Here is a 23,320-nt window from a genome sequence, read left to right on the forward strand (position 1 = left end):
GGGTGGAAGTGTGTAAGATAATACTGTCATTTTCCCTCTTAAATCAGGATTCCATTTGAGCTTTTAGGGAAGCATATCCTTTCATAAACACCAGCTTCACAGGACTGGAACGATGGCTCAGGAAAGGGAACTGGCTGCTCTTGCAGAGGACCAGGGTTTGTTTCCCACTACCCACATAGAGTGTCACAGTCATCTGTAACTCCAATTCCAGGGCATCCAATGGCCTCTCCTGTCCCATACGGACACTAGGCACACACATGGGATGTATCATACATGTTGAGAAAACATGCATATACATAAAGTAAAAATAAATGAATATTAAAAACCCAACTTCATGTCTACATAACTTTCACATACCATTAGTCCCGTATATTTGAAGTAGAAAACTGAAGCTTCTGATAGATAGAAAATATTTTCACCACTGTGGAAAGGTCCTTTGCTCTTGCAGTCTATTCCTCTCTACTCCCTACCCCGTGAACTGCTGACCTGATGATTGTAGACATAGGTGAGTCTTTTCTGTCGTGGAATTTCATACAATTAGAATGCCATGTCGTGTGCTTTTTGGTATATGTTGAGCTCACCACGTTCAACACAATGTGTCCTTAAACTATTACGATGATTCATAGGTGGTTTTCTCTCAGAGCAGTTGTGTTAGGGTGGTTATACCATATCTTATCTGTTTCTCCTTGGGAGGCATAGGGTTGGCATGACTGTTTAGCTATTATAAGTATAAAGCTCCTTCAAATATTACTGGACCCAAACATTTATTAAGAGTTATTTTCATTGCCCTTGAAGAAATATCTCAGAATGGAATTGAAGCATCATCTTACGTTTGGGATTAACTTTCAAAAAGCTAAGGCTGCCCATCCATGAGGTAGAGTAAAGCGTAGTAGCTACACTCACAGAATGCACAAAAGATTCATTTATATGACACCCACAGCGATCTTTCTTGCTATCCGAACTTTTCGTTATATGAGGTGTAAGGTGGCATCATCTTGATGTGGCCTTGTTTCCACTTCTCTCAGAATATTGGTTATGGTCAATTCACGTGTCATCTTTCTGGAGGGATATTTTTGTGCAGAGTCAATGGTTTATTTGCCGTCTTAAATTTAAAATGTCACTTATGTATTCTGTCTATAAGCACTTTTTTGACAGGAAAAAAATTGAAATTAAAATTTTAAACTAAGCACACAAAGGGATGGCTTCCCTCGGGCATTTTCATGCACATACATCATTTTACTTTGTTCTGTCCCTCCCCTTTCCCTGTCCCTCTCCCATCCCTGTGCCCTCACCTGGTCCACTTCCTCTCTTCAAACGGTCTTCCCATCTGTGCAGTCTCATGAATTGAATTGTAAGTACTCTTTAAAAAATACTTCCTTCTTGTGTGTGACTTGGCCTTTTCACTGCCTTGATGAATGTCTGGAAGAACAGGAGGTCTAAAGTTGATAAATTTGTCAATTTCTCCTCAAGTTGTGCTTTGGGGGACTTGCTAGTGAATCTGCATCTTTCTCCAAGGTTATAAAGATTTTTCTCTCGTGTTAGTTTTCTAGGAATTTTATAGATTTAGGATTTAAATTTAGGTATTATGAGAGGGGTTGAAGTTTAATTATAGTTTTTCTAATACCACTTATTAACAAAATCAGCCTTTCTTACAATGACTTTGATATCATCTGTGTTTATGTGACTCTATGTGTTAGTGCATGTATACATATAAGCACACACGGAGGCCAGGGGTTTACACTAGGTGTCTTCTCACTTTCTACTTTTATTTATTTGTTTATTTATTTTTATAGACAGTGCGGTTATTTGGATGCACATATTCCCCATAAGCTCAGAGTTTTGCATGTTTCATCACTTGTTGCCAGCACTGTTTGTGCAGGTTTAGGGAGTGTGACCTTGCCAGAAGTGTGTCTCCTATGGTTTCAAACCTTCTTGCCATCCCCAGTACCTTATCTCTGCTTCTTATGGTTTCAAATGTGAGCTCTCTCCCTCATCTGCTACAACAGTTGGAAGAGCAGACACTGTACCTTCCCTGAGCTGCATAGTATAGCTGGCCCTGGATCGGGGGTGGCAGGTGAGCCGGCTCCGAGGGTGTGAGCACAGGAGGACTCTTCCTGCCTCTTGTCTGATGTGCAATGGCATGAATGAGGGAGAGACACCTTCCTTCCTACTCTTGTCCCTTGGCATCTATGGCAGGTGTGAGAGCTGGCTATTTTCCTCACCTGCTACAACATGTGGGAGAACAGGCCTAGCACTTCATCTGGGTAGCAGGGTAGAACTGGTCGTGGTTTCTGGGGTTGCTGGGGAACTGTTGTGAGTTGACCTGAAGGGCATGAGAGTGAGGGAGGTGATGGGCTGATCAGCTCAGATACCTCTCAGGACCAGACCCAGGGCTCTGAATTGGCCTACCCCAACATCTATCCCATGAATAAACTGGTGGGAAGCATACAGAGGCCAGTCTTACAAACCTAAAACTACCGGATGTTCATGACATAGGGCAACAACAGGATATCCCAGAGGAGTCCCAGCACAGTTCCTGTCTTGTTATAATACCAGAAGGCACAGGCATCATACCGGACCATGGTATCATTACAATGAACACTTGCAATGAAGAAGTGTAGACAAAAGGGAATACTGTGGGATACACTGTGATGCACTGCAGCTTCCACAATGAGATCTTTTTTCTCTGTTGGGGTCATAGGTTGCGAGGGTGGAGGGCAGATGTGAAGGGAAATAGAGATGACTGAGATTGGGGTACATGGTGTGAAATTCACAAAGACCCAATAAAAAGTTAAACAAAAAAGTTATGGGCCTCAGTCTGGTGTTCCAGCCCCCATGCCTGACTACTTTCCTGAAGTGATGGTGATTGACTCTTATCTCTTTGGAATCTTTTTTTTTTGACAGACGTATGTATTTATTTAATATTTATAAATACACTGTAGCTGTCTTCAGACACACCAGAGGAGGGCATCAGATCCTATTACAGATGGTTGTGAGCCACCATGTGGTTGCTGGGATTTGAACTCAGGACCTTTGGAAGAGCAGTTAGTGCTCTTAACTGCTGAACCATCTCTCCAGCCCTATCTCTTTGGAATCTTAAGTCCAAATAGAACCTTCCTTTTATAAGTAGACATTGTTTTAATTTTGAGAATTTTAATGCACAAATGTGGTATATGTTACTATTTATTCAGACTTTCAATTTTTCTTGTTCTCTAAACAGTCCTGTATATTCTATTAATTTTTATGTTAATCTTATTTTCTGCATGTTTCTTAAATCAAATTATTAGTTCTTGTGAGATTTTTCTCTCAATTATGTCCTTGATAATGTCAATATTTATGTCCTTAAATGTTACTAATAAGGTATCACCAGGGAAATAATACAGTTTTACTTCTGTCTTTATAATCCTTGTGCCTTTAATTCTTTTACTTATTTTATTTCCCATTCATGATCACTAGTATATATTTAGTAGAAGGGAAGAATAACTGTATTTCTTTTGCTCTGAGTTATTGAAGAAAAAATATCTATTTTAACTATTATCTAAAGGCTTATTGTGATACCTTTTTTCTTTTCTTTTCTTTTCTTTTTTTTTTTTTTTTGGAGCTGAGGACCGAACCCAGGGCCTTGTGCTTGCTAGGCAAGCGCTCTACCACTGAGCTAAATCCCCAACCCCAGATAGCTTTTTTCATAAAGATTTTATTTATTCTATATCTGAGAAATTTTATCATGAATAAGTGTTGAATTTTATCAATTTAATCTACACTTATTGCGATGAAAGTATATTTGATTCTTTGAGAAGCATTGTGAGATCTTGAACAATCAAGCAAAATAGAGGGAAAACAGAAAGAGGAAAATGGCATTTCTACCCATTCTACAGGAGTAGAGCTTTAATACTGACTCCTTCAAGCTTACTTCCCTAACCTTAGAAATCTGATATTTCTTCATAGTTCTTTTCCCTGTGGACTATGTCATCTATGTATACTTGTATGATGTTTTCTATAGGCAAGACTGAATTAACATTTTGTCAACAATTTTTAGATTTATATTGATTATATGATTACATATATTAATATAGCCTGTACCTTATACCATTTTCTTGTGGTAATGGGTATTCTTAGAATCAAAGGGCCTCCCTCTCCTTGTACTTCCTGGAGTGATTTGGGAACATTTAGTATTACCAACTATTTGACTTTGCTGAAAGAACTTTCTAGGTTTAGAGATCTTCCTTTTTTTTTTTTTTCTTTTTTGGTGAAACGTTCTAAGCATAAATTCAATTTATTAAGAAATATGTGACTACTTACGTTGTTTCTCTTTCTTGAGTTACGTTTAACTTAAGAGTTTTGGGGAAATTTGCACATTTCCTATATGTTACTACATGTATTAGCATAATCGTGTGTGCACATTTCTCATATGCTACTAAATATATTAGAATAAGCATATTCTATAATTATAATACTAGCAATTTACTTCACTACATAATCATTAAACTATCTCCTAGGGTAAAGAAATTTTAGGGATAAATCACTCTTTGGATAATTGTATTTTTTATTGTTTAGTCTAGTTAGGCATTTGTCGATTTTTCTACCTTTTCAAAGCACTAATATCTTTATAAATTTTTTTTCTGGTGTATACATTTTCAACATTAGTTTGTTCTTTCTTAACTTCTTTGATGGAAATTTGCCTTTTTAAAATAATGTCTTTTTCCTTTTTCCTAATATGGCTATAATCCCCAACGGCTATGGGGTCTAAGGCATGCCCGGCTGAAGAAGAGCCAGAAAGATTGTTTGAAGAGGTAAGTAATGGAGTGGGAGCATCCTCATGGAGGCAGGAGGTAATGGAGGGGGCTATGGGAGATGGGGGGGCGGTATAACATTTGAAATGTAAATACATAAAAACTCCAAGAAAAATAAAATTAACAAGAAAAAAGAAAGAACTGCAACCTGCCATTGCCCTCTCTAGGGCTCCTTCTCCTTCTGTCCCAACTCTTTTTACTTTCTTTTCTTTTTTTTTTGTTATTGTACATTTTAATTTTACATTTCAAATGTTATTCCCTTTCCTGGTTTCCTGTACATAAGTCCCCTATCCCTACCCCCCCATTCCCCTACACTGGGGGTTCCAGCCTCGGCAGGACCAAGGGCTTCTCCTCCCATTGGTGCCCAACAAGGCCATCCTCTGCTACATTTGCAACTGGAGCCAATGGTCTGTCCATGTGTAGTCTTTGGGGAGTGGTTTAGTCCCTGGGAGCTCTGGTTGGTTGGAATTGTTGTTCTTATGAGGCTGCAAGCCCTTTCAGCTCTTTCAGACCCTTCTCTAACTCCGCCAATGGGGACCCCGTTCTCAGTTCAATAGTTTGCTGCTAGCATTTGCCTCTGTATTTGTCATGCTCTGGCTGAGGGTCCGTGGTTAGTGTCCGTGGTTACTTCGGGTTATACAATCACATCAAAAGATTTTGGAGTTTGGAGCTACAAGTAAAAGAGAACTTGTGTTTGTCTTTCTGGGTCTGGGTGCCAATGCAGATAGGGAAAAGAATTTCATAAGGGCCCATACATAGATGAAGGACTATGGGTGATTAGTGACTGCTGAGAGAGGGATAATGTATTTCCAAGCGATTAGGTCTTCAACTTGTTATCCAACAGCAAGTGGGAATCTCTAAAAGCACATACATGTGAACAGCACTAGGAGGATAAAGGGGAACTGTGGGAAGGGAGAGCTGGGTAATGATGAAAGAGAAGTGAGCATGATCATTGTCTGTTATATACATGTATGAAATGTTATGAAACCCACTAGTTTGTACAGTCAATAAATTCTAGTAAGAATAAAGAAAAGGTAGACAAGGAGCTTGGGAGGAAGCCTGTGGGCTATCTAATCAACAGTCTACTAAGAAGTATAGCTTGGGAGATAGGCCATGGTTGGTAGGTTATCAAGAAGAATTTGTAAGCAAGACAGTCATCCATGGCTTTCTTCAGAAGTAGTTTCTAAACTGGAAACCCAACCAAGATCAGGATTGTGTTTCAGTTAAACATGAGCAAGAAGTTAGTAATATACAAAGTGTTTGGCTGTAAACATTTGTAGCCATACAGTCTATCTGGAGAGCCTCAGGATGCAATATCCAGTGCAAATGAGACCTAAGGAAGGTTTTCTATAGCACGTGGTACCTCAACCTTAGGTGGAAAGAAAACTGGGATTATCCAGGTAGAGGCAGGTTTGGTATAGTACAGTGGATATGGCACCCAAAGCCTAACACTCGGTATCATGCCTGCAGTTTACAGGATCTTTGGCGCAAAAGAAATCAAATTCTGCAGCTACCATGATCAGAAGTACTACAATGATGACAGGTTGGTCATCCACTATGGAGAGTTGGAGGGAAGAGGCTGGGAGTCACCTGGATGGATTGTTTGAAGGACATCCATCTCTACTTTGATGATGAGAGACTCCCTGACTAATGTTCCTGGGCCTTTTCCTGCTATTAGCTGGCATGTGCTTAGAGCAGCACACCACATTCTGTCCTGGGGTGTGCCTTGAGGTAATCTCCTTTCTGCCATGAACAAATGCCAGTGATGAGATGCCTGATTTTGAGAAAAAAAATCAACTTAGCAATTCATTTATCTTAAGATCCAAATGGCAGTCAATAAAAAGTATTAGAGATAATGTCAGTATTTTGATGTCTGTTTTCACAATTTCTGGGTCCCTGTCTCATGAAAAGAGATTTCCCCCCCATTGGCTCAACAAACTTTGGATGGCATTGAATGTCTTTTCCAACTTGAGATCTCTATTATAACCTCCAAATCAAGAGAGTCCCATACTCTTGGTTTAAGGAAGCTTAGAATTTTTGAAAGATCAGTGAATAAGGATAGAGCAAGCTTTCTGTTTAAAAGAAGTAAGACTAAAAATAAATGCTATTATTGAAACATTGTAAGTGATAACTCGTGCTCTAAAGCCTGGCACTTTACTATGCATATGCGATGAAATGCGTGAGGAACAACTGAAAGCACAAAGCAGCACAGAACACAGAGGTACAGACAAATAGACCAGAAGATCCTGAGGAAGGGCAGTGAAATGAGAAACACGCAGCGGTATAGTCAACTATTACCACATCTGTGTCGTTATATTGGGTGTACTTACACTGGAGAATATAATAAACACTGTTCTCATTGATGCACCACGTAAGCTATGACTCCACTTCCTTTGACAGTTGTAAACCACACACTTATGGGGAGTTATCCATAGCAAAAGAAGACAGTTGCAGAAGGATGAAGAGGAAGAAGAGCTCAGAAAAACCAGTACCAGATAAGGATGACGGTAGCAAATACATGGAGTCACATGTAAAAAGGTCGATAAATAGAAAGTGGGGTCTCTAATATTTATGGTTGTGAGCCTAGCCTTTAACTGCTGAGCCATTTCTTTTGCCTTGAAATGTAAATAAAAAAATATCCAACAAAAATATAAAGTGGTTTCTCTTTACTCCATAGTATAAGCAGAGCTGTCAAATTTTAGGGACATGAATATCACTAGCCTACTTTAAAATATTTTCTTGATTCTCTGAGAATTTCATATCCTGTAGCTTGGTTATATTCATCTCTAATCCCTCTGCTAATTTCTTACAGATTTGTCCACAACTCCATACCATTCCAAATGGAGTTAAAAAAAAATCCATCGGGCTGGACAGATGGCTCAGTGGTTAAAAGCACTGACTGCTCTTCCAGAGGTCCTGAGTTCAAATCTCAGCAACCACATGGTGGCTCGCAACCATCTGTAATGGGATCTGATGCCCTCTTCTGGTGTGTATGAAGTCAGGGTATTCATATATATAAAATCAATAAATCTTAAAAAAAAAGGAAGAAAAAAAATCCATCAACTCCAATCTGCACTGTCCATATACTACTGGGTTTGGGGACATCCATTGGAGTGCGGTTGACTACCAGGAGTCACAGTCTTAAAGAAAACTGACTCTTCCTACTCTGGAATGCACTGATCCATAGCAGTTTGGTCAGGCGTGAGGGTTCATGGCTCCTTGTCCTTGTCCATGTGAGGATGTTGAGTAACTTTCTCTTATTGGGTCTTATGCAGACAAGCACAGCGGCTGTGAGCTCATCAGTGCAAGTTTTCCTCCTGTTAGGCGCAGAAAACACTGTTTCATTCTGATCTTTGCCAACCTCTGGCTCTTAAGATCTTTCAGCCGTTTCCTCAGTGAGGGTTGCTGAGTCTTGAAGAGGGGGTTTTGTACAGATGTTCCCCAGTTTGTGTTCACTGATGTTTATTCTCTGTACCTTGAACAGTTTTGTATTTCTGTGTTAACCCTTATCCTCAGTTGGGATACTTTTAACTGAAAGGAAAGGTAAATGTAGAAGCCTTTCCACTACCCCTGTATCCCAAAATTTAAAGGAATTGATCTATTATGTGGTAGGCCATTGATAAACAGTAAAAATCAATAAGGAACATCTGCAAGGGACTCAAAAGTTCTCTATTCCTGCAGTAATGTAAAGAAATGCATTGCTGTTGCATGAACTAGATAGACCCCAGAAACCCTCCATACATATTCAAGGTAGCTTTTAAAAATATTTTATATTATGGGTAGCTGCAAGTGCTTTGCCCATGAAATTAAGTCTTCAAGGTTGGCAGGGGAAGGAGCCCTCACTGATACTGGGTTTGAAGCCAGAGAAACTGAAGTGACTTAGCCACTACTATCGGAATACTAGACACAGTCAGGGGTTGAAATCTCCTCCAACCTGAAAAGATTCTTAACTGTGCATAAAAGAGAATATGAAAGCTGCCTGTGAGCTTACACCGGGTCCCAATAGAGCCTCTTCATTAGCATTCCAAACCAGGCTGAAGAAGCTATAGAAAGAATCTTGCAAGCAGAGAAAAATAGGTGATTTTTTTCCCCCTGTTAAGCTTAATCTGATGATTTCAATCTATATATCCTAATGTCTCTCCAGTGTTCTAACCATCTTATTTCTTCTAAAGAACGTTTCTACAGGGAATTAACACAAGTCACTTCTCGTCTGATTAAGCACATCTGTCACAACATAGCAGCTGCTTTCTTAGCACAACAGAATTATCGGGAATCCTAATAGAAAATTTATAAAAGCTTTAAAACACCGGTGGGTTAAAATATACCTTTTCTTAGATTTTTCAACTGAGCTGAAAATCCAGTTAGAGTTTCCTTGAAACAACGACATAAGAAAAATCTCAAAACAGTGGAATTGTTCATAAAAGAATGAATACAATATTATTTTAAGGTTATGTGTAATATTTTTCTTACTTTTTAATTTTATTTATCTATTTTTTTATTAACTTGAGTATTTCTTATATACATTTCGAGTGTTATTCCCTTTCCCCGTTTCCGGGCAAACATCCTCCTAATGCCTCCCCCTCCCCTTCTTTATGGGTGTTCCCCTCTCCATCCTCCCCCGCTTGCCGCCCTCCCCCAACAATCTAGTTCACTGGGGATTCAGTCTTAGCAGGACCCAGAGCTTCCCCTTCCACTGGTGCTCTTACTAGGATATTCATTGCTACCTATGAGGTCAGAGTCCAGGGTCAGTCCATGTATAGTCTTTAGGTAGTGGCTTAGTCCCTGGAAGCTCTGGTTGCTTGACATTGTTGTACATATGGGGTCTCGAGCACCTTCAAGCTCTTCCAGTTCTTTCTCTGATTCCTTCAGCGGGGGTCCTATTCTCAATTCAGTGGTTTGCTGCTGGAATTCGCCACTGTATTTGCTGTATTCTGGCTGTGTCTCTCAGAAGAGATCTACATCCGGCTCCTGTTGGTCTGCACTTCTTTGCACCATCCATCTTGTCTAATTGGATGGCTGTATATGTATGGGCCACATGTGGGGCAGGCTCTGAATGGGTGTTCCTTCAGTCTCTGTTTTAATCTTTGCCTCTCTCTTCCCTGCCAAGGGTATTCTTGTTCCCCTTTTAAAGAAGGAGTGAAGCATTAACATTTTGATCATCCGTCTTGAGTTTCATTTGTTCTAGGCATCTAGGGTAATTCAAGCATTTGGGCTAATAGCCACTTATCAATGAGTGCATATCATGTGTGTTTTTCTGTGATTGGGTTACCTCACTCAGGATGATATTTTCCAGTTCCAACCATTTGCCTACGACTTTCATAAAGTCATTGTTTTTGATAGCTGAGTAAATTCCATTGTGTAGATGTACCACATTTTCTGTATCCATTCCTCTGTTGAAGGGCATCTGGGTTCTTTCCACCTTCTGGCTATTATAAATAAGGCTGCTATGAACATAGTGGAGCATGTGTCTTTTTTATATGTTGGGGCATCTTTTGGGTATATGCCCAAGAGAGGTATAGCTGGATCCTCAGGCAGTTCAATGTCCAATTTTCTGAGGAACCTCCAGACTGATTTCCAGATGGTTGTACCAGTCTGCAATCCCACCAAAAATGGAGGAGTGTTCCTTTTTCTCCACATCCTCGCCAGCATCTGCTGTCACCTGAGTTTTTGATCTTAGCCATTCTCACTGGTGTGAGGTGAAATCTAAGGGTTGTTTTGATTTGCATTTCCCTTATGACTAAAGATGTTGAACATTTCTTTAGGTGTTTCTCAGCCATTTGGCATTCCTCAGCTGTGAATTCTTTGTTTAGCTCTGAACCCCATTTTTTAATAGGGTTATTTGTCTCCCTGCGGTCTAACTTCTTGAGTTCTTTGTATATTTTGGATATAAGGCCTCTATCTGTTGTAGGATTGGTAAAGATCTTTTCCCAATCTGTTGGTTGCCGTTTTGTCCTAACAACAGTGTCCTTTGCCTTACAGAAGCTTTGCAGTTTTATGAGGTCCCATTTGTCGATTCTTGATCTTAGAGCATAAGCCATTGGTGTTTTGTTCAGGAAATTTTTTCCAGTGCCCATGTGTTCCAGATGCTTCCCTAGTTTTTCTTCTATTAGTTTGAGTGTATCTGGTTTGGTGTGGAGGTCCTTGATCCACTTGGACTTAAGCTTTGTACAGGGTGATAAGCATGGATCGATCTGCATTCTTCTACATGTTGCCCTCCAGTTGAACCAGCACCATTTGCTGAACAATCTATCTTTTTTCCATTTGATGGTTTTGGCTCCTTTGTCAAAAATCAAGTGCCCATAGGTGTGTGGGTTCATTTCTGGGTCTTCCATTCGGTTCCATTGGTCTATCTGTCTGTCTCTGTATCAATACCATGCAGTTTTTATCACTATTGCTCTGTAATACTGCTTGAGTTCAGGAATAGTGATTCCCCCTGAAGTCCTTTTATTGTTGAGGATAGTTTTAGTTATCCTGGGTTTTTTGTTATTCCAGATGAATTTGCAAATTGTTCTGTCTAGCTCGTTGAAGAATTGGATTGGTATTTTGATGGGGATTGCATTGAATCTGTAGATCGCTTTTGGTAAAATGGCCATTTTTACTATATTAATCCTGCCAATCCATGAGCATGGGAGATCTTTCCATCTTCTGAGGACTTCTTCAATTTCTTTCTTCAGAGTCTTGAAGTTCTTATTGTACAAATCTTTTACTTCCTTGGTTAAAATCACACCGAGGCACTTTATATTATTTGGGTCTATTATGAAGGGTGTCGTTTCCCTAATTTCTTTCTCGGCTTTGTTTCTCTTTTGTGTAGAGGAAGGCTACTGATTTATTTGAGTTAATTTTATACCCAGCCACTTTGCTGAAGTTGTTTATCAGCTTTAGTAGTTCTCTGGTGGAACTTTTGGCATCACTTAAATATACTATCATATCATCTGCAAATAGTGATATTTTGACTTCTTCTTTTCCGATCTGTATCCTCCTTTTGTTGTCTGATTGCTCTGGCTAGAACTTCAAGAAGTATATTGAATAAGTAGGGAGAGAGTGGGCAGCCTTGTCTAGTCCCTGATTTTAGTGGGATTGCTTCAAGTTTCTCTCCATTTAGTTTAATGTTAGCAACTGGTTTGCTGTATATGGCTTTTACTCTGTTTAGGTATGGGCCTTGAATTCCTATTCTTTCCAGGACTTTTATCATGAAGGGGTGTTGAATTTTGTCAAATGCTTTCTCAGCATCTAATGAAATGATCATGTGGTTTTGTTCTTTCAGTTTGTTTATATAATGGATCACGTTGATGGTTTTCCGTATATTAAACCATACCTGCATGCCTGGGATGAAGCCTACTTGATCATGGTGGATGATTGTTTTGATGTGCTCTTGGATTCGGTTTGCCAGAATTTTATTGAGTATTTTTGCATCGATATTCATAAGGGAAATTGGTCTGAAGTTCTCTTTCTTTGTTGGGTCTTTGTGTGGTTTAGGTATAAGAGTAATTGTGGCTTCACAGAAGGAATTCGGTAGTGCTCCATATGTTTCAATTTTGTGGAATAATTTGGATAATATTGGTACGAGGTCTTCTATGAAGGTCTGATAGAATTCTGCACTAAACCCGTCTGGACCTGGGCTCTTTTTGGTTGGGAGACCTTTAATGACTGCTTCTATTTCCTTAGGAGTTATGGGGTTGTTTAACTGGTTTATCTGTTCCTGATTTAACTTCGGTACCTGGTATCTGTCTAGGAAATTGTCCATTTCCTGCAGATTTTCAAGTTTTGTTGAATATAGGCTTTTATAGAAAGATCTGATGATTTTTTGAATTTCCTCTGAATCTGTAGTTATGTCTCCCTTTTAATTTCTGATTTTGTTAATTTGGACACACTCTCTGTGTCCTCTCGTTAGTCTGGCTAAGGGTTTATCTATGTTGTTGATTTTCTCAAAGAACCAACTTTTGGTTCTGTTGATTCTTTCTATGGTCCTTTTTGTTTCTACTTGGTTGATTTCAGCTTTGAGTTTGATTATTTCCTGCCTTCTACTCCTCCTGGGTGTATTTGCTTCTTTTTGTTCTAGAGCTTTTAGGTGTGCTGTCAAGCTGCTGACATATGCTCTTTCCTGTTTCTTTCTGCAGGCACTCAGCGCTATGAGTTTTCCTCTTAGCACAGCTTTCATTGTGTCCCATAAGTTTGGGCATGTTGTACCTTCATTTTCAATAAATTCTAAAAAGTCTTTAATTTCTTTCTTTATTTCTTCCTTGACCAGGTTATCATTGAGTAGAGCATTGTTCAATTTCCACGTATATGTGGGCATTCTTCTCTTATTGTTATTGAAGACCAGTTTTAGGCCGTGGTGGTCTGATAGCACGCATGGGATTATTTCTATCTTTCTGTACCTGTTGAGGCCCGTTTTTTTGAACAATTATATGGTCAATTTTGGAGAAAGTACCATGAGGAGCTGAGAAGAAGGTATATCCTTTTGCTTTAGGATAGAATGTTCTGTAAATATCTGCTAAGTCCATTTGGCTCATGACTTCTCTTAGTCTGTCTACGTCTCTGTTTAATTTCTGTTTCCATGATCTGTCCATTGATGAGAGTGGGGTGTTGAAATCTCCTATAGTATTGTGTGAGGTGCAATGTGTGTTTTGAGCTTTAGTAAGGTTTGTTTTACATATGTAGGTGCCCTTTTATTTGGGGCATAGATATTTAGGATTGAGAGTTCATCTTGGTGGATTTTTCCTTTGATGAATATGAAGTGTCCTTCCTTATCTTTTTTGATGAATTTTAGTTGAAAATTGATTTTATTTGATATTAGAATGGCTACTCCAGCTTGCTTCTTCTGACCATTTGCTTGTAAATTTGTTTTCCAGCCTTTTACTCTGAGGTAGTGTCTGTCTTTGTCTCTGAGGTGTGTTTCCTGTAGGTAGCAGAATGCAGTGTCCTCGTTGCGTATCCAGTTTGTTAATCTATGTCTTTTTATTGGGGAGTTGAGGCCATTGATGTTGAGAGATATTAAGGAATAGTGATTATTGCTTCCTGTCGTATTCATATTTGGATGTGAGGTTATGTTTGTGTGCTTTTCTTCTCTTTGTTTTGTTGCCAAGACGATTAGTTTCTTGCTTCTAGGGTATAGCTTGCCTCCTTATGTTGGGCTTTACCATTTATTATCCTTTGTAGTGCTGGATTTGTAGAAACATATTGTGTAAATTTGGTTTTGTCATGGAATATCTTGGTTTCTCCATCTATTTTAATTGAGAGTTTTGCAGGATACAATAACCTGGGCTGGCATTTGTGTTCTCTTAGGGTCTGTATGACATCTGTCCAGGATCTTCTAGCTTTCATAGTTTCTGGATGAAAAGTCTGGTGTGATTCTGATAGGTCTGCCTTTATATGTTACTTGACCTTTTTCCCTTACTGCTTTTAATATTCTTTCTTTATTTGGTGCGTTTGGTGTTTTGACTATTTTGTGACGTGAGGTGTTTCTTTTCTGGTCCAATCTATTTGAAATTCTGTAGGCTTCTTGTATGTTTATGGGCATCTCTTTCTTTAGGTTAGGGAAGTTTTCTTCTATGATTTTGTTGAAGATATCAACTGGTCCTTTGAGCTGGGAGTCTTCACTCTCTTCTATACCTATTATCCTTAGGTTTGATGTTCTTAATGAGTCCTGGATTTCTTGTATGTTTTGGACCAGTAGCTTTTTTTGCTTTACATTATCTTTGACAGTTGAGTCAATTATTTCTATGGAATCTTCTGCTCCTGAGATTCTCTCTTCCATCTCTTGTATTCTGTTGGTGAAGCTTGTATCTACAGCTCCTTGTCTCTTCTTTTGGTTTTCTATATCCAGGGTTTTTTCCATGTGTTCTTTCTTGATTGCTTCTATTTCCATTTTTAATTCCTTCAACTGTTTGATTGTGTTTTCCTGGAATTCTTTCAGGGATTTTTGTGTCTCCTCTCTATGGGCTTCTACTCGTTTATTTATGATTTTCTGGAATTCTTTCAGGGATTTTTGTGACTCCTTTCTATGGGCTTCTACTTGTTTATTTATGATTTCCTGGAATTGTTTCAGAGATTTTTGTGATTCCTCTCTGTAGGCTTCTACTTGTTCTCTAAGGGAGTTGTTCACGTCTTTCTTGAAGTCCTCCAGCATCCTGATCAAATATGATTTTGAAACTAGATCTTGCTTTTCTTGTGTGTTTGGATACTCCGTGTTTGCTTTGGTGGGAGAATTGGGCTCCGATGATGCCATGTAGTCTTGGTTTCTGTTGCTTGGGTTCCTGCGCTTGCCTCTCGCCATCAGATTATCTCTAGTGTTACTTTGTTCTGCTATTTCTGACAGTGGCTAGACTGTCCTATAAGCCTGTGTGTCAGGAGTGCTGTAGACTCCTGTTTTCTTTCAGCCAGTTATGGGGACAGAGTGTTCTGCTTTCGGGCGTGTAGTTTTTCCTATCTACAGGCCTTCAGCTGTTCCTGTGGGCCTGTGTCTGGTGTTCACCAGGCAGGTCACTTGCAGCAGAAAAGTTGGTCTTACCTGTGGTCCCGAGGCTCAAGTTTGCTCGTGGGGTGCTGCCTACGAGCTCTCCGTGGTGACAGCAACCAGGAAGATCTGCTCCGCTGCTTCCGGGAGCCTCCGTGCACCAGGGTTCCAGATGGCGTTTGGTGTTTTCCTCTGGTGTCAGAGATGTGTGCAGAGTGCAGTCTCTTCTGGTTTCCCAGGCATGTCTGCCTCTCTGTAGGTTTAGCTCTCCCTCCCACGGGATTTGGGTGCAGAGAACTGTTTATCTGGTCTGTTTCCTTCAGGTTCCGGCGGTGTCTCAGGCGCAGGGGTCCTGCTGCTCCTGGGCCCTCCCCCACGGGAACCCAGAGGCCTTATACAGTTTCCTCTTGGGCCAGGGATGTGGGCAGGGGTGGGCAGTTTTGGTGGTCTCTTCTGCTCTGCAGCCTCAGGATTTCCCACCTGACCAGGCAGTGAGGTCTCTCTCCCACAGGGTTTGGGAGCAGAGAGCTGCTGCGGGCCGGGATCTGTGGATTTGGGACTCCTGGTAAACACAGGAAGTGCCCGGTCCTAAAGGAATTTTGCCTCTGTGTGTCCTGAGTTCACCAGGCAGGTCTCTTGCAGCAGAAAAGTTGGTCTTACCTGTGGTCCCAAGGCTCAAGTTTGCTCGTGGGGTGCTGCCTATGAGCTCTCCGCGGTGGCAGCAACCAGGAAGATTTGCGCCGCCCTTTCTGGGAGCCTCCGTGCACCAGGGTTCCAGATGGCATTTGGTGTTTTCCTCTGGTGTCAGAGATGTGTCTATTTATCTATTTTTATTCATCATTTTTTTTTACATTTCAAATGATATCCCTTCCCAGTTACCTCTCCACAACCCTCATCTTTTCCCTCTTCTCCCTTCTCCCCTTTGCCTCTGTGAGTGTACTCCTCCACCCACCTATCCACTCTCATCTCACCACTCTAGTGTTCTCCTAACCTGGAGCATCAAATCTTCATAGCACCAAGGGCCTCCCCTCCCACTGATGTCAGATAAGGCCATCCTTTGCTACATATGTATCTGGATCCATGGATCCCTCCACATATACTCTTTGGCTTGTGGTTTAGTCACTGGGAGCTCTGGGTTGTCCAGTTAGTTGATATTGTTTTTTTTTATAGGGTTGTAATCCCTGTCACCTCCTTCAGTCTTTCTCCTAGCTCTTCCACTGGAGTCCCAGGTCTCAGTCCAATAGTTGGCTGTGAGTATCTGCATTTATATGGGTCAGGCATTGGTAGAACCTCTCAGAGAACAGCCATACCAGGCTCCTGTCAGCAATCGCTTCTTGGCATCAGCAATAGTATCAGGTTTGCTGTCTGTAGATGGATGGATCCATAGGTGGGGAGATCTCTGGATGGCCTTTCTTTCAGCCTTTATCCTATTATTTTGTCTCTGTCTTTCCTTTGGACAGGAACATTACTGGGTTAATATTTTTGAGATGGGTGGGTGGCCCCACCCCTCAATTGGGGCCGTGCCTATCTACTGGAGGTGGTCGCTACAGCTTCTAGCTCCCCCTTTGCTGGCTATTTCAGCTAATGTCATCCCTGTTGGGTCCTGGGAGCCACTTGATTCCCTGGTGTCTGGGACTTTCTAATGACTTCTCCCAGTTCCCCCTCCCACCACTGCTACATATTTCATTCAATTCCCTGACACTCTGTATTTCTCTCCTGTCTCTTCCAATACCAGATCCTGTCCCCACCCCCCCTTTTCTCTTCCCTTCTGTCTCCCTTTCAGGACCCTCCTTCCCTCTTCCTCCTGTGATTATTTTGTTCCCCCGTCTATGTAGGATTGAAGCATCCACACTTCGGTCTTCCTTCTTCTTAAGCTGCATATGGTTTGTGGGTTGTATTGTGGGTATTCCGAATTTTTGGGCTAATATCTACTTTTCAGTGAGTACATACTATGTGTGTTCTTTTGTGTCTGCGTTACCTCACTGAGGATGAAATTGTCTAGTTCCATCCATTTGCCTGGAAATTTCATGAAGTCATTGTTTTTAATAGCTGAGTAGTACTCCATTGTGTAAATGTACCACATTTTATGTATCCATTCTTCTGTTGAGGGACATTTGTGTTGTCCCCAGCTTCTGACTATTATAAATAAGGCTGCTATGAACATAGTGCAGCATATGTCTTTGCTATATGTTGGATCATCTTTTGGGTTTATGCCCATTAGCTTGGTCTTTAGGTAAAAATATTTCCAGTCTTCTCAGGAAATGCCAGATTAATTTCCAAAGTGGTTTTACCAATGGAGCAATGGAGGAGTGTTCCTCTTTCACCACATCCTCTCGCCACCACATCCTTTCACCACACCACAGCATCTGATGTCACCTGTGTTTTTGATCTTCGATTTTCTGATTGGTGTGAGGTAGAATCTCAGGGTTACTTTGATTTGGATGTTGAATATTTCTTTAAGCACTTCTCCGCTATTCTTCAGTTGAGAATTCTTTGTTTACCTCTTTATCCCATTTTTTGAGACACATTGTTCTTTTATTTGAAAAATATATTGGGAAGAAGGGAGCACTAGAGAGATGGCTCAGTAGCTAAGAGCACTGGCTGCTGGTGAAGAAGGCCTAGATTCAGTTTTCAGCTCACAACTGGCTGGTACACTTCTCTTTCACTCTCGTTGACCTTGGTGGTCACACTTGGTACACTTGGTGCACATTTTTATGTGCAGGCAAAACACCCATGCATATATAAAATCTATGTATGTGAAATTGAAGGGCTTTTGTTGTGTTTTATGGTGTTTGTTTTTGTTTCTTTGCTCCTGTGCCTTTCTTTCTTTTTTTTCCCTTTCTTTTTTTAATTAGATTTCTTAAATTTACATTTCAAATGCTATCCCCTATCCTGGCTTCCCGGACAGAAGCCCTCTATCCCATTCCCCTCCCCTCCTTCTATAAAGGTGTTTCCCTCCCCATCCATCCCCTTTCCCGCCCCTCCCCCACCCCCACCCAACATTCCCCTACCTGGAGGTCCAACCTTGGCAGGACCAAGGGCTTCTCTTTCCACTGGTGTCCAACAAGGCCTTCCTCATTATTATTTGGGGTATTTAGTTCTATGGAGTCTAACTTTACTAAAGTTAGCGACAAGACATTGCTGACCTCTCTCCCCTTGTCTATTCAATCTAGTATTCAGTGTTCTAGCCAGAGCAATTAGACAACAAAAGGAGATCAAAGGGATACAAATTGGAAAGGAAGAAGTAAAGATATCACTATTTCCAGATGGTATGATAGTATACATAAGCACATAAGCACCCCTCCCTCCAATTCTACCAGAGAACTCCTGAAGCTGTTAAACAACTTCAGCAAACTGGCTGGATTTGACATTAACGCTAACAAATCAGTAGCTTTCCTCTACTCAAAGGATAAATGGGTTGAGAAAGAAATTAGGGAAATGACACCCTTCACAACAGTGCCAAATAGTATAAAATACCTCAGTGTGACTCTAACCAAGCAAGTGGAAGATCTACATGACAAGAACTTCAAGTCACTGAAGAAAGAAATCAAAGAACTCTGAAGATGGAAAGATCTTCCATACACATGGATCAGCAGGATTAGCATAATAAAAAATGGCCATCTTATCAAAAGCAATCTACAGAGTCAATGCAATCCCCATCAAAATCCCAACTCAATTCTTCAAAGAGATATACAGACTAATTCTCAAATTCATCTGAAATAAGAAAAACCCAGGATAGCAAAAGCTCTTCTCAACAATAAAAGAACTTCTGGGGGAATCACCCATCCCTGACCTCAAGCTGTACTATAGAGCAATCATGATAAAAACTGCATGATATTGATACAGAGACAGGTGGATAGATCAATGGAATAGAACTGAAGACCCAGAAATGAACCCACTCCCCATAGTCACTTGACCTTTGACAAAGAAGCCAAAACATCCAGTGGAAAAAGGACAGTGTTTTCAACTGATGATCAGCACGTAGAAGAACAGAAATTGATCTATTCTTATATCCCTGTACAAACTCAAGTCCAAGTGTATCAAGGACCTCCACATAAAACCAGATTCACTGAATCTAATAGAAGAGAAAGTGGGGAAGAGCCTTGAACATATTGGCACAGGGGAAATTTTCCTAAACAGAAAACCAATGGCTCATGTTTTAAGATCACAATGGACAGATGAGACCTCATAAAATTGAAAAGCTTCTGTAAGGCAAAGGGCACTTTCAATAGGACAAAACGGCAACCTGCAGATTGGGAAAAGATCTTTTCCCGCCCTTCATCCAATAGAATGTTTATAGCCAAAATATATAAAGAACTCAAGAAGTTCTGTGTAATTCTCAGTCCGAGCATTAAAAACCAAGATGAGCATAATGGCACCCTCCTGTAATTCCAGCACTCAGAGACTGAGGGAGAAGCGAGGCTGTAAGCCTGAGGCCAGGTATGTCTACCTAACAGGCTCGAGATGAACTTGGGCCACTGGGTGGGATCTTATCTAAAAAAGTTTAAATCTTTCCTTCATAGCAAAATTAGTATGTGTTTAAGATTTTTATTTGATTCATGACTGAGGAAACTGGTAAGCTGATAAATTAATTTAAAAGAAAACCCAACAGCAGACCCAATTGCAAATTGGAATATGTGAAATCAATGCAAATGCAAGGCCACGTTTCCACAGAGGCTGGCAAGCCAAGCAAACCTCTGTGGGACATAATACACATGTAAACCGTTAAAAAGTTTGTTCTAGCAAAATCCCCTTCTTTTTCTCCAGGGACAATATTTCAAGGTCTTCCCTCCTGAGCCCTAAATATATCATGTATTTTCCTTTGTGGGTATGTGAGAAAGCTGAACTTAGAAACTGGGGGAAGAAGAGAATGTCAATAAGCAGTAGAACAATACAGTGCACTAACAGTGAGATGAATGCGATTGCTTGAAAACACAGAATTTTTCACTAAATGTTTTCAGAGGACTGTTGATCATTAGTAAGTGATATCAGATTAGTAATTAAAATTAATAACCAATGCAAAGTGCAGACAAAAGTGGGAAGTTAGTGCACTATTATTTACAGCCCAGAACTGCAAAATATCTCTCTACAGTCAGAATCAGATAATGCAAATGGTGTGACAGTATTTTAAGGGCACAGACTGCCCCCTACCCCTACCCCCATGGATCACCAATTACCTTATTAACTTATTTTTTAAGCCCTCTGAGTGGTAAATGCTCGATAAGTTCCTGATAAATGGATGAATGCTCACTATTTCTCTGCATTAAGTTTGGCCTTTCACACATATCACCCCATTTAATCTTCCCAGTGACCCTTTCAGTTAAACATCATTCTCACGCTACCAATGGGGTCTAGCTCGTGTAACATCATGCAGTTACTGTGTCTTCAAGGTTGGGGTGAGGTGCATCTAGGAGGATTTGACTCAGAAAACGCTCATTTTGGTTAACATCACTGGACTGGCTACCTCGCTCGAAATCAAGGGGTGTTCATATGTTACATTGATAGGACACGCTCCCTCAATGAACAAGAAACCGTTTATCCTTCTTTTAAGAAAAATAAATAAACAGCCTCCTTCAGCAGACAGGTAAATAATCTTTTTCATAGCTTTCAAGATTAGTAGAGTGTGTGTACCCGGCCTGACTATTTTGTTTCCCTTTGGGCACTCCTTTCACAGTGTGCAGGGTAATAGAACTCAATGAATTCAATACGACTCATATGTTCAGTCTGTTTTCTCTGACATCAGAACAGCACGCAGAAAAATGGCAGCAGTCCATACTTTAACTGTCTGCGTCCTGTGGTCACCCTTCTCAGTAGCACCACAAGGGAGGTACTGGAACCACCTCCCTTGCGTAAAAGTGAAGCAAACTGGAGTTCAATGAGCAACTTGCAAAAAAGTCACAAGGTGATGCTGCATCTCTGTGCTTTGACCTGTTCCTGCAACAGCTTCTGTCACCTCCCCAAGGCAGGCTACTGGCTGCGCAGGCTCTTGAGGTTTGCCATGACATTATATGGTTTGTTTGTTGGTTTGTTTTTGTTGTTGTTTTGTTTTGATGCAGGTCCTCATGTATCCCAGGCTAGCCTGTAACTCATTAAATAGTTATGGATAACCTCCAACCTCAAACTTTACCATTTCAACCTCTCGAGTCATAAGATTATAAATGTGTGAAACCACACTTGGTTTTTGTGGTGCTGGGGGACCAAAAGCAGGCCTCTGTATTGCTGAGACAGGCACTCTACCAACTTAGCGATGCTCCTGGCCCCATCTAATTTTTTCATTAATTTATTTATTTACTTTATGTTTTAATATCAGTCCACTCTCTCCTCCCAGTGCCCCCTCACACAGTTTCTCCTCCCACAGTAAGTTTTTATGAGTGTCTCTTCCCTGATTATCATCATGGCTCCAAAGGCACTGGGATTCCAATAACTTCTACCATCAAGGAGGCTGATCCTGCAGCCTGGTCCCAACTCTGGAAGTTAGTTTCTGGCCATGTAGGACTTGGGATGATTTAGGAACCACACTAATCCAAAGGAGCAAAAGTTGGAGTTCAAGGGGGTGAGGATGGTGTTCTGGGGCTTTCAACAGGCGAAAAACAAAAAGTTGTGGACCAAATCATTTTCACTGTTACCTCCAAGTATCCAAATAATTCCCTGCTTTCTTTGCTTTCCAGAAAACAGGATGGTCTTCGAAGTCACAGGATTTCCTTAAAAAATGTTTAGAACTCCTCTAGATAAGACTTGACATAAATAACACAGTTTTGCAGGTAGAGTGGTTGGCATGGTGGCTTATTTATACCATTTAATTTTCCCAACTCTGATATTTTAAGACTATCTTTATCTTGGGGTTAAAGACGTGAGGTTGACTTCTTTGCTGGAGTAAGCAGTTTTACCTTACTCAGCCCTGTGGTAATTTACTGACACAATGGGTGTTTTGTGGATACCAAAGAAGCTCCACAGAGCACCGTGACAGGCGTACAACACATACCTAGTTCCCATTCCTTTTTTCAGGTCACTTGGTTGAGCACTTGGTTACTTCCTCAACGCTAAGGTCATTCACTCTGAGGGTACTGTTCATCTTCCCTGTATAAGCCTTTACGAGACTCATCTGTCTCCTGGGGGCATGTCATAATTCCCACAATTAATAAGTGAGACCTCCACTCTCCAGTAAGATTGTGAAGAGGCAGTACCATTACCATCTTGCAGGAGTTAAGGAACAATAAGCAGCCATTATCTGATGGAGATAACTATTACCAAGCAAATGGATGCTAATAGACTGATCACTCTTGGCATGGATCAACAGACCCTCTGTGGGCTTTTCTTACGGGTATACTTTAAGACAAAGGATAGGATATCAAGTCTAGACACTTCAAAGCTATGTGTCCTCACTACCTTTAGGATTCTAGGAATTTCATTCTAAAGGTCCATTAGCAGAGGTTTGGGGATATACAGAAAATGACTCTTTTTTGAGTTAGAATTTCACCCTTTGTTAAATCAGCTTGAGCCATACCTGGACATGTTTATTGTGTAATTACTCATTACTTAAATAGCAAGACTCTAAAGTGATCCAGATATACAGTTTCAAAAATCTTGAGAGTCTAGAACCCTGTTTCCATGATAGCCTTCCTTAATGAGTGAAGTATGTAAGATAGCCATGATGGGGGCTGCTCTTGATGATACTCTCCCCTATACCTGATATTCCTCACACTTGTTTCTCTATGGCTCAGGGGTGCCATTGAATTCGCTCTGAGAACCCCCCTCCAAATTTTATCTAGGGAGGTGTGAGATCTGCTCCAGACAGCAGAGTCGCAAGTGAAGTCCAGATATGTTCCTCCTGCTGTAGTGGTGGGCATGAGGGTGGGTATATTCACTTCCTCACCCATGCCATCTCCTGCCACGAGGAGTGATAGCAAAGGCCTCTGCAGCAATTCCACCATCCTGCTTTTCTGCTTTCAAATCCTTCTTAATCTCTTCAGTGGAAGGTTTTCATATCCGTGATAGAAAAGTAGTTTCACTATGTGATTTAAACGTGTTTATCTTAGTGACAATTTCACTTTAGAAACTTAGGCACCCTTGGTTT

At 40.7% G+C, this 23,320-nt stretch overlaps 1 protein-coding gene across 6 annotated transcripts in view; it reads right to left on the reverse strand.

Moving 5' to 3' along the window:
* Nucleotides 1-23,320, reverse strand: part of Samd12 (sterile alpha motif domain containing 12) — a 497,054-nt gene that overhangs the window by 271,949 nt on the left and 201,785 nt on the right. The gene's annotated exons all lie outside the window — the stretch shown is intronic.

Source organism: Rattus norvegicus, chromosome 7, assembly GCF_021556685.1.
Source record: "Rattus norvegicus strain SHRSP/BbbUtx chromosome 7, alternate assembly SHRSP_T2T, whole genome shotgun sequence".
In the NCBI taxonomy this organism is placed as follows: Eukaryota; Metazoa; Chordata; class Mammalia; order Rodentia; family Muridae; genus Rattus; species Rattus norvegicus.